The sequence below is a fragment of the Talpa occidentalis genome, unplaced genomic scaffold (genome assembly GCF_014898055.3).
Source record: "Talpa occidentalis isolate TD23 unplaced genomic scaffold, MPIMG_talOcc4v2.1 talOcc4.9, whole genome shotgun sequence".
In the NCBI taxonomy this organism is placed as follows: domain Eukaryota; kingdom Metazoa; phylum Chordata; class Mammalia; order Eulipotyphla; family Talpidae; genus Talpa; species Talpa occidentalis.
Genome location: NW_023605305.1, coordinates 70190529 through 70202338, shown reverse-complemented (window position 1 = coordinate 70202338; position 11810 = coordinate 70190529). Strand labels below are relative to the sequence as shown.

General features: G+C 46.4%; 1 long non-coding RNA gene across 1 annotated transcript; it reads left to right on the top strand.

Annotated features, from left to right (window-relative positions):
• The first annotated feature begins 4067 nt into the window (after positions 1-4067).
• On the top strand, positions 4068-10332 carry LOC129145190 (uncharacterized). The gene is made up of 3 exons (XR_008550383.1): positions 4068-5356; positions 8386-8475; positions 10185-10332. It is a non-coding gene; the product is annotated as an uncharacterized LOC129145190 (long non-coding RNA).
• Positions 10333-11810: the final 1478 nt, after the last annotated feature.

Below are 11810 nucleotides of genomic sequence, written 5' to 3'. Positions count from 1 at the left end.
CTGTGTCCTGATTCCTCTTAGAAGGATACCAATTAGGGGATAAGGGCCCAATCTAAAGACTTATTTTTATAGTTATCTCTTAAAAGACCTTATCTCTAAATACAGTCACATTCTGAGGTACTGGGAGTTAGGACTTAAACATATGAATGTTGTGAGACACAGTTCAGTCCATAACAGAGGGCTAAATGAATGAGAGTGTTGCATAATAAAAAGTAAATATTTGGTCCCTGGTTTCTGATGCAGAACTCCTAAAAACCTTGAAATTTCCAAAGTGTCTTTCAAGGTAGTTGTGGGCTTGTTGCTGGAAAGAGTGATCCTGATTACAGATCAAGATTTTCTTCTCCCCACCACCACTTCCAGGGAGTGGACAATGGCTGGAGAGTGAGTATAACCACCAGTCACCAATGATTTAATCAACTTTACCTAGTAATGGAACTCCATAAAGACCCTAGACTGTTAGGTTCAGAGAGTTTCCAGGTTGGTGAACACATCCACATATAGGGTGAATGTCCCCAATTCCACAGGGACTGGAGCATTTGGGACCATTCTGAATTTGATACTCTGTGCCTCTTCATCTGTCTGTTCATCCGTATCCTTTATAATAAACCAGTAAATATAAGTGATTTTCTGCATTTGTGAGCCATTCTAGCAAATCATTGAACCTGATGATTATAGAAGCTCCTGATTCATGGTCACTTGTGACCAGTGTCTGAAATGGGGACAGTCTTGTAGGACTGAGCCTTTAAATCTGTGGGGTCTGTGCTAACTCAGACAGTTAGTATCAGCTGAGTTGAGTTGAGCTGAATGGCACCCAATTGATGGAGAATCAGAGAAGTGGGGTGGGAAATTAAGCTACCTTTTTGGTGTCAGGAAGAAACAAAATCTCTTAGGGAGTAAAAAAACCCAGTGAACTTGAGCTTTGATGGTCTCAGAAGCCCTAGGGAGGAGGGTCATAATGGTCCTTAGGATTTAAGTAGACAGAGTTGGCTGAGCTTTGACTTGGCTGATGATTGGGCACTAGTGACTAGAGCTTGGACGACAGGGCAGCCCATCAGCTGAAATGAAAGTCTGCTCTGTGCATTGGCAGAGCAGAAGGGAAGCCTAGCACACACTCAGGCTGTGACCGTGCTGGTGGTGCCTAGGCTTTCATTGCCTCCTGCCCTCAGGACACTGGTTCAGAGTTTCTTCACTTGCCTTTGCTCTTCTTTCTTCCACTTCTGCCCAGGATTCTCTCCCCGCTTGCTGACACAAATCTTTTTAGTGGGAGAGTGATAGGCATCCTGGGTACAGACCTACTGTCCAGCTCTGGGTGCTCGGAGTATGAGGGAATGGCTGCTTCTTTCCCGGTCTACTCCGTGTCACAGGGCCACTGAAACTGTAGGCTGTGGGGTCTCCTGACTTCCTGTTGGTTCAACCAGTGGGAGCCCAGGAGGAAGATCAGAAGGTCAGAGGGAGAGAACCCAGGGTGCTTCCCCTCCCCTCTCTGCCATGGCCACAATGTCCTGCGTTTGTTGGTGGCCCAGTCCCTATACTCCAGTAACAGACTCCTTTTGTTTGTCACTCCAGCCTAGCTAGCTTCCTACTGTTGCTAAACTTTGGGTAATAGTCATGCATTTCTTAATTACAAGGGTACATTCTAAGAAATGTGCTATTAGGCCATTTCATCATTGTGTGAATATCATAGAGTGTGATCACACAAACCTCAGTGATCTTGCCTCCTACACACCTGGGCTGTGTGTGAAGCCTGTGGGGACCACCATCCTATACCCGGCCCATTGTTGACTAAAACCTCATTAATTGACATGTTTGTATCTAAATGTCCTCTGGTTTTTCAACAACCTCCAACATCTGGCTAACAAACTCTGTTGTAAATACCTGAAATGGTTTTTCTTTTCTTAGTCATGTCCTTCATAACTAAAGACAAAGTGTTTTTTCTGAAGTCTTCAAAATAAAAGGAACATGCTCTAGAACTTGCTTTGAAAGGCTCTACAGTGATTAATGGCAGCCAGAGTCCTAAAACACTTAAAGCAATGCCAGTTCTTTATCCTATATCTTAAAATCATGTTGAAAAAGTTGCTTTGTCAGCAGGACTTTCAACTTCTTAAATTTCTTTTTTTTTAAACAGGTATTTTTCCTTTTATTATTGATTTAATTATTTATACGTACAAGAGCTGGGGTACAGGCCAGAGGTGTGGGGGATAAGAGGATTCACCAGAGACAGAGTGGGGGGCAGAAGAGACAGATGGACTGAAATGCACTGCTGAGGGGAGCAATGGGCGAGACAGGTTTGCTTTGCCATGTGGGTAGCTCCCTGACCGGGGATCGAACTCGTGCTGCAGAGGCCACAGATAGCTTCACAGTGCTGTGCTTAACCCCTTGCACCACCAGGAAGGCCAACTTCTTAAATTTGCAATCAGAATTTAGCATGGATTTGTTTCCCACCATAGCAAGCTTTGGTAAAAGATGTTTCTCCCCAGCTTTGCGTACTAAACTGAAATAATCACAGATAACGCTGAGACAAACCAGAAATGGAGTCTTCCCTACTTTGTTCTCCCTTCGGGGGCTGGCGTCATCTCTCTTTCTTTGGAGATGCCTGTTCTTCTATTCAGGGGCTCTCCCAGCTCCCTCCAACCCTCACATAGATCATCTTTCAAGGTGCCCCACCCACAAGTCTGACTGGACCATTTTTCAATCCTGTAGCTGATTGAACCATTTAGCACATATCAGCTCATAGCTTGCTCCTGACTGGTCCATTCCACAATCCAGGAAGTACGCTGTTACATAAAAGGTCTCCGAGGATGTAAGGGCAGGACAGGCCACTGAGCAGGTTTTCTGATCTACCAGACCGGGTAAAGGAGGAGTCCTGGAACCCTCAGAGGCTTTTGCAGGCTTTTATTAGATTTACTAGTACACAGCAGGCAGGGGTGCTGGGAGGCCGGGAGGCTGGCAGGCCTCCCAGCCCCTAGTAAGTCTTCACTCTGGGCTCTATGGCCTTCTCTCATGTTCTCTCTACTTCTGCTTCACGGCTCTGCTTCTCTCTTAGCTTCTCTGCTCCTCCTGGCATCCCCGTGATGCTGCCCTAAAAGCCCTGTCTTAGCCCCAGTGAATCCCATCTACATAGGCCCACGCCCTACTCCAGGTGCCCTCCATCAGGCATGCATTCGGGACCACAGGGTTCCGTCATCTATCCTAATGGTGGGAGGGCAGAAAAGCCTGATACTTTTTACCTTACCCTACAGAGGAGCAACTGCCACAACTGACTTGTAGTGGAGCAGCAGGTTGAAAATATCACTGCTCCTGTGGCTCCTACCACTAAGGCAGCTGGGTTCCCGTAACAACTACAGTGATTTGTCACAAACTTGCATGCTTAAAGCAACGTACATTCTCTTAAAGTTTTGGAGGCCAGAAGGCAGAATGAGCCTTAGGAGGGTTAAAAAGCAAGGTACCAGAAGGGCTAATTCCTTCTGGAGACTGTAGGGGAAATTCATTCCTTACCTTTTCCAGTTTCTAGGGCTGGTGGCCTTTGGCTTGTAGCCCCATCACTCCATTCTCAGCTTCTGTAGCCACAAGGCCTTTTCCTCTTCTGTGTCTCTGTAATGGCAGGAATGGACATGGTGCAGGTTTTCTGATCCCATGCAGACCGAGTAAAGGAGGAGTCAGAGTCCTCAGTGGTTTTTTGCAGGTCTTTTATTGGGGTTCACCAGGCATATGGCAGGCAGGGGTGCTGGGCCTCCAAGCCCCCAGCAGGTCTTCACTCTATGGGCTCTCCGGCCTTCTCTCAGCTTCTCTTTTGGCTTCTTCTCGGCTTCTATTCGTTCTTGGCTTCTGCTGCTGCTGCTGGCGTCCCTGTGACGCCACCCTTAAAAGCCCAGTCTCGGCCCAGGTGAATCCCATCTACCTATGCCCACACCCTACTCCACGTGCCCGCCATCAGGCATGCATTCAGGACCGCAAGGATCCATCATCTATCCTGAATGTGGGAGGGCAGAAAAGCCTGACATTTTTCCTTACCCTGCAATCTCTCTTCTCCCTCTTATAAGGATGTTTGTGATTATATAGGGCTTACTTAGAGAACCCAAGATCACCTCCCATCTCAAGATCTGTAATTTAATTACATCGAAGCAATCCCTTTTTACTATATAAGGTGTCATTCACAGGTTCTGGAGATGAGGACATGAATATCCTGGATCTATCCTGGGGCTACTATTCAGCCAACCATAGTATCTTTTGCAACTCCGTCTTGGTAGCTGTAATCTTTTTCTGTGCAAGTAGATTTCTGCCCCCAGGAGAGATTCTTCAAAGCCAACTCTGACCAAGACATACCCCGCATATAACTCTAGGGTGGTTCCTGGGATTTAAAGACCCAAGTCCAGCTCCCATTCTGCAGTCGGTGGCACTGGCCTCTGGGTTCCCTTCTCACAGCTCTTCCACTGCCATCCAGCACCCTCAGCTCACCCCCTTGTCATTCCCTTAAGTAATGTTTCACTCACCTGCTGTGTCTGTGCTCATTCTGGACCTGCTGTCCAGGTCCAGGTCACTTTCTCTGATGGCCCAGTCTCCTGCAGCTTGCTGCTCATGTCTCCAGCATTAACAGATATATGAGTTGTTGCTGCCTGACTCCCTGGGTAGGAACCTACTCACTCCTCTCTGTACTCACCTGCCTGGCTGACACAACCCCGATGTGCATGAATGTGAGTAAAGATTAACAGCCTGTATCTCAGGGCCAGGTATAGAGCAGGTTCTTGGAAAATGTGAATAGTGTTCTCTTTTTACTATAATGCCCTGTTTCCTGAGTTGCCATTTAAAGGAACTATGTAGTACTGTTGGTTTCCTTTCTCAACTTTCTGCCTGAAAATTGGGAATAAATCCCAGTATTCTCTGCACACCCACGCATGGGTACACAAAAACACATAGACCTTTCCCTTGGGCAGACAAGCCAGGGGTCTGACAGCGCATAGGAGTAGATAAAGTCACCTTCCATAAAAACAAGACTACCTTTCCTTCCCTTTATTTCCTGGTCCCATTTTGTCCTTCCCAAGGGACTATGAGCCTCAGGGATGGAATTGTGCAACCAGTGCTGCTCCCATTCTTGGGAGATCGGAACTCTGGAATTCTTAGCAAGAAGTGGCAGAATTCCAGTGGGCAGAGGCCCTGGAACTTGAGGCGCTGGTGAGGTCACATGTGTGTCTTTGTCATCCACTTGCATAGACAAAATTCCTCACTGGGTGTGATCCCCCACCCCCACCCCAGTGGGAGGAAAATTAAGACACCAGCTCTCAGGAGAGAGGAGATGAATGTACAGTCGAGATAATGCAGTATACTTTGGATTAAGACCCAACATTCAGGCTGAAGCTCTGTAAGTGACAGTATTGCCCATCAGTCTTACAATTCAGCATCATGGCAAATAATTGCTTGCATGTCTTTTGCCTGAACTAAGGAGAGGGAGCACCTGGCTGACCTCCCTGGCCGACCATCACACACAGGGCCTGCTAGGGACAACTGACTCAAAAGCCTGTTGGACAAAGAGAATAGAAGGGCAGCCCACAGAGGAAAGGGCACAGTCTCAACCTGAGCTCTAGTTGTGCCTGGGATGGAAAAGAGGGTGGTGGGGTTAGATCCAGGGGAGACACAGACATTTGGACACACTGCCTATGGCCACAGGGAGCCATGGGAAGTGCAGCAGGGAAGGAAGAACACAATCAGAGCCATGTGTTCAGAAGACCCTTCTGGCACCAGTGTGGAAATGAGCGTGGGGAGGCTTTGCAGAGCCCATGCAGCCCCACCAGGAGGAGGGGTTAGACTATAACTGTGGGGCACCCCTTGCATGCTTGCCCCATGGTCCTGTATTACCATGAAGTTCAGGTCCAGGGAATGGAGCCATTTTCTTCAGAAGAAAGTAGAGGAGAGGTGCTAGACTTTAGGGCGTCACAGGGGAGAGCTGTGTTTGGTGGCAGAAGTAATGGGCTTGGGGCAGGCAGGCCTGATGAGCCCCAGCTCTGCCCTTGGGTTCCTGGGGTGAGTCATTGCACCTTCTGAGGTCCACAGCCCCTACCTGTGGAATGGGGATGATTCCCACCTCCCAAGCCTGAGAGAGGAAGCTCAGCACAGGGCTCATGTTCCTCCACATTGACTGCCCCTTCTCCCCTTCTTCCCTCTGGCACCCAGCCTAGAGAACAAGCTTATGGGCCTCTGCCAAACAGACAAGAAGGATGCTGGGCCTGTAAAATACTGGAGCAAGGTGGGGTCTCAGGTGCTCACTTGGCATCCCCACCTCTACGCTGACACTGGGAACCCCTGGGTGTGGGAAGAGGGGTTTCTGGGTGGTCGCACAGAAGTAGCAGCAGCCACTCTACCTCCACTGGAACATCTGAGGCCTGGAGCTGAAGGGCTGGTACCTCTTTTTCCACAGTCCCCATCTGGGCAACGGAAAGATTAAGGTTTGGATGCTGGACACACTTTAAGAACAAAATGTGGTGCTGAAATAAATTTTGCCATGGTCTAAGAGAGTGACAGTGTCCTGGAGGAGCAGGAGACATCCTGTCCCCAGCCCATTCCCAACTCACAATCTGGACACTGACATAATGAGGTCAGGAGAACTGGCTGCTGTCCTGTTCAGGGCTGAAAAGGCCTGCATGCTGGACAGATGCTGCCAGTCAGCAGGCAGGGTGGTGGTGCCCTGCGGCAGCTCCTAAATACAGAGCCAGGCCACCTGGGCAGCATGTCCAGAACATTCACTCAGTCCTCTTCACAAAGAGTTCTGAGGATTAGAATGAGACAGAGGCCCCAGAGGCTGGCCCTGGTTCACTGCCAGAGTGGCTGGACATCGGCAGCCCCACACTGAGCTTGGCCTGCACGAGTTCAGCCTCTGGAAGGGTGAAGCCACTTGTCCCTCCTGAGAAACAGTTTGTATTCTCCGGTTTCTGTTCAAAAACTATTGAAGTTTGTGTTCAACTTTGTAGTTCTGGAAAAGTAACAAGAAACATGTAAGCTTATAGGGCTCATCCTTGGCCCCACAGTGTCTGACTGGTTGGTACTTTTAAAAGAAAAGCATCTTGAATATTTTTTGTATGCAAGATGACTTCTCCTTATTTCCTTCTTCTGTTTAAGAAGCAGAAGAGTTTACTCAGGGGCCCCTCAGCAACTGGCAGGAGTAGCCAGCCTCAGAAGCTGCCCGGGCACCTTCCTGGTTGGAGGGGTACAGATGCCTCCCTCCCAGGAAATGTCTCAAGGTGCCAGCAGAAGGTTTGCTCGCCCCAGGCAGCACTGTAGTGTCCATCTGGGACTTACTCCTTTACCCTGCTGGCTAAGATCTGGGACAATGCAATAGAACCAGGCTTATGATGCCCCTTCATGGCTGGAAAGACTGGAAAGAATGGAGAGAAGGGCTTAGACACAAAACCAAAGGGGCATCCTGAAACTTGAGTTAAGGCTGTGGGGTCTTGGAGGGTGACACACAGCACCTGCCCTGCCCACGTCTCCTAGAGGACCCTCATGCCCACCCGATGGAGAGACATAGGCAATGCTGGTCAAATCCTGCGCCTGCCACTGGCCATAGCCATCATTCCTGTTGCTGCCTGGAGGGGCTGGACTGGGGGTGGGGAGGTGCCCCTGGGTGGAGGTAGAAAACAGTTGACAGTAAACTTGTGGTCAGGCCAAGGTAGAGAAACAGGCAGGGGCAGAGTAGGGTCTCCCTGTAATTCTTAGGATACTTGGAGGGTTTTAACATGAGATCTAATTGACATAAAATAGTATGTTCACTTCAGTTTGACAGTGTAAATGATTCCATATTTTAATATATTGTGATCACCACAATAAGGCATAGTTAATATCCATTACCTCACATAAACAGTTTTTTTTCTTGTGAGAATTTTTTTTTAATTCTTAAAAAATTTATTTTTTTTTATTTATACAAGAGCTGGGAGGGCAAGAGGACTCACCATAGACAGAGTGGGGAACAGAACAGGCAGATTGATTGAAATACACTGGTGAGGGGAGCCGTGGGCGAGACAGGAGAGGTCTGCCACGCCATGTGGGTATCTCCCTGGCCAGCCGGGAATCAAATCCATACTGCAGAGGTTGCAGACATCTTCACAGTGCTGCGTTCAACCCACCACACCACTGGGGAGGCCCTCTTGTGAGAATTTTTAAGATCTTCTCTCAGTAGTGGGGCCCCGAAGGGTGACACCCAGACACGATGACTGTAGTCATCAGGCTGCACATACACTCCACAGAACTTACTCATTTTATATCTGAAAGTTTATATCTTTTGAATCCCTTCACCATTTCCCCCACTTCCCACCTCTGGAAACCACAAATCTATTCTCTGTTTTTGAGTTTACTGAGGGGAGGGGATGTTAATTACCTTTGTTTTGTTTTGTTTTCTAGATTCCACATAAGTGAGACTATGCGGTACTTGTCTTTCTCAGTCTGGCTTATTTGAATTAGTGCAATGGCCCATCTGTGCTGTCACAAATGGTGGGATTTCCTTTTTTGTATATAAGTTATATTCCACTCTGTGTATACTCTGTGTGTGCACAAATATATATGGCATATTTTGTTTACTCTTTTATTGATGGACACTTGGGTTGCTTTCATATTTTGGTTGTTGTAAATAAATGCTGCAGTGAACATGGGGGGGGTGCATTTATCTTTTTGAGTTAAGTGTTTTTTATTTTCTTTGGGCAAATACCCAAAGCAGAAGTTGAACTGCTGGACTATATGGTAGTCTTATTGTTCATATTTGAGGAATCTCCATACTGTTTTCCACAGCAACTGCACCAATTTACACTCCTGTCAACAGTGAATAAAAGTTTCCTTTTCTCCACATCCTCACCAACACGTTATTTCTTGCTTTTTGATAGAAGCCATTCTCACAGGTATGAGGCAATATCTTATTGTGGGTTTGATTTGCATTTCCCTGAAAATTAATGATGTTCAACACCTCTTCATATATCTGCTATACATCATGTCTTCTTTGGAAAAATATCTGATTAGATCCTCTGCCCATTTTTAGTCAGATTTTTTTTAATAGTATCAATTCTTTATATATTTTGGACGTTAACTCCTTATCAGATATGTAATTTGGAAATATTTTCTCCTGTAGGATACATGTTGACTAAGTAGTTGAAGTTGATGCCAGAATAGGAACTTGGCAGAATCAAGAAACAGACATTTCTATTATAGCACCTTTTACATATGGCAGATCACTTATATAGACTAGAAGTAGAAAAAGCAGAAAGCTTCTGTTTGAGTAACCTGAATTTCAGTCTCAGCTCTGCTAATTTTATGTCTGTTAAACCTCAGGCAATTTACTTATTCTCTCTGAACTTTAGTTTTCAAATCTATAAAATGGGGGGAATAGTCACCTTGCGTGCTTGGTCTCCGGGTGAAAAGAAAAAGATGAAGATCTTTGCACCCATGAACAGATATGTCATGTTTGGAATTTAGGAAATGATAGCCATTAGCATCATTAGTACCTGGAAGGAAGACAGCTCCAGGATATCTGGAGACCTGCTTGGCTCAGCCTTTGCCTGAAACACATACATTATGTGGCCCACTCATAATTAATTATCTTTAATCAGGTAAAATTCGATTAAAATATGAGTTTCTGACTTTAATCTAAAATCAAGAGCTCCGGAATTTCTAGATCCACATCTGCAAGTGGCAGTGACTGGAGCAGGGCTTCTCTTCCCCTTTATCAGGACTCTCTTTCCTCTCTTGTCACAGTCTCCACCACTCCCTGTTGCATAATGCCAGTCAGCCTTGCTCACTTAAGGAATTTGTTGCGATTGATTGACAGGTTTTGCAATAACTCACTCTCCCCCCTTACTGAGTCCATTCCTCCTAAATTCTAGGTCAAAGGCCCTTACCATGGACTCCTTGTGACTGGTTCTGATGGAGGCACTACCTATCTCTCCAGTCCTGGGGTCATGAGGAAAGGGCCCTTGATTGAACTCATAAGGTCTGAATTCAGTTCTGGCATCATCTGCTGTCTCACTTGATGAAAGTCATTAACCCCAGCCCTTAGTCTCTTCACCTAAAAAATGGACTTGCTGATATGGCTCTGGGAGGCAGGTAGAGCAAACAAATGATTTCCAAAAAATGCAGGTGCTGTTTCCTCTGCCAAGTGACCTCTTGTCACTGGTACAACAGGACTCACTTTGCGACTTTGGCTCTGATTCCAGGGCAAACTCCAGAGGAAACATGGTAGAAGTGAGCATGCAAGAAGAGTCTGGGACAGGCTTATCTGCGTGGTTACTGATATAACGCTGTAAGACCTATGAGTTGTCCTACCCAGTGTGCAGGCAAGAGTGACAATGTAAATGGTGAGTGCAGTTTGTGGGTCTGCCCCACTGTCCCTCATGGAAAGCTCTGTTTAAGGAGTCAAAAGTTACCTTGCCCACTATGTGGATTATTAGTGCAGATCCTCCAGATTTTGTAATAAGCAAAGTTTCTCCCTGGAGTTCCAAGGCAGGACCAGAGGCCAGAGTGGGTCTCCTGTTTGGTGCCATGCACATGAGGTAGTGACAGATCCAGGGTACCTGGTGCTGCCGCTTCATGACATGGATGATCCTGGCAGGCAGGCAGGCTGCAGGTCATCACCATCCCTTGCAGAAGTGACCTAGCACTGGGATGAGACAGCTCAGGTGGACCCAGAGAACTTGGCTGAGGAGCTATGGAAAGAAAGAGGATGTGTCCAGGGGGTCTCAAGTCCTAGGGACCAGGCTGGCTAGTAGCTGTGTCCTCAACTGTCCATCCCACCAAAGCCCAGAGTGGCTTACACTGTGGATGCAGCCCCTCATGACCACTGTGGGTATTGCCAAATCATGGCTTAGGACTCAGGAAAGAAAATAGTTCCTCCTTAAACTGTCAATCTATAATTATGTTCTATTTTTAATAGTACTGCTTAGCAGTACCTCATCCCCAGCCCCACACATGCATGATATCCCCCATGGTCAACATGCTGCACAATAAGGATACATTTGTTACAATTTGAACATACACTGACTCATCATTTTGTTGCCCAGAGTCCATAGTACACCTAAGAGTTCACATTAGGCTGTTGAACATTCTGTGGTTTGGACACATGTATAATGACGTGTCCACATTGTGGTATCCTATCCTACAACTCACTCAGCATTGTCATCCCCCCCACATCCCTGACCTTTTTACTGTCTCCATTGTTTTGCCTTTTCCAGAAGGTTCCATAATTGGAATTGTATAGTTTGTAGCCTTTTCAGACAAGCTTCTTTTACTTAGTGAGATTTATTTAAGGTTGCTTCATGTCTTTTCATGACTTGAAACTCATCTCATTTTAGCACTGAGTAATAGCATTGTCTGGATGGATAATGGCTTGTTTGTCCATTCATCTCCTGAAGAGCATCTTGACTGCTTCCAGGTTTGGGAGCTGCTGTAAACATCTGTGTGCAAGGTTTTGTTGTGTACCTAAGTTTTTAACTAATTTGGGTAAATACCAAGGAGGCTGCTAGATCATGTAGTAAGACTGTGTATCATTTTTTGGAAAACTGTTAAAACTGTCCTCCAAAGTGGCTATACTAGTTTGCATTCCCACCGGAAATGAATGAGCTTTCCTGTGGCTCCATATCCTTGCGAGCACTTGCTGTTGTCTGTTGTCAGGATTTGGGTCATTAATAGGCATGCAGTGGCATTTCATTGTTTTAATTTGCATTTCCGTGATGACACATGATATGAAAACTCTTCGTATGCTTATTTGCCATCTTTGTTTTTTTAGTGGGTGTCTATTAAGGTCTTTGGCCTGTTTTTAAATTGCATTATTTTCTTAATTTTGA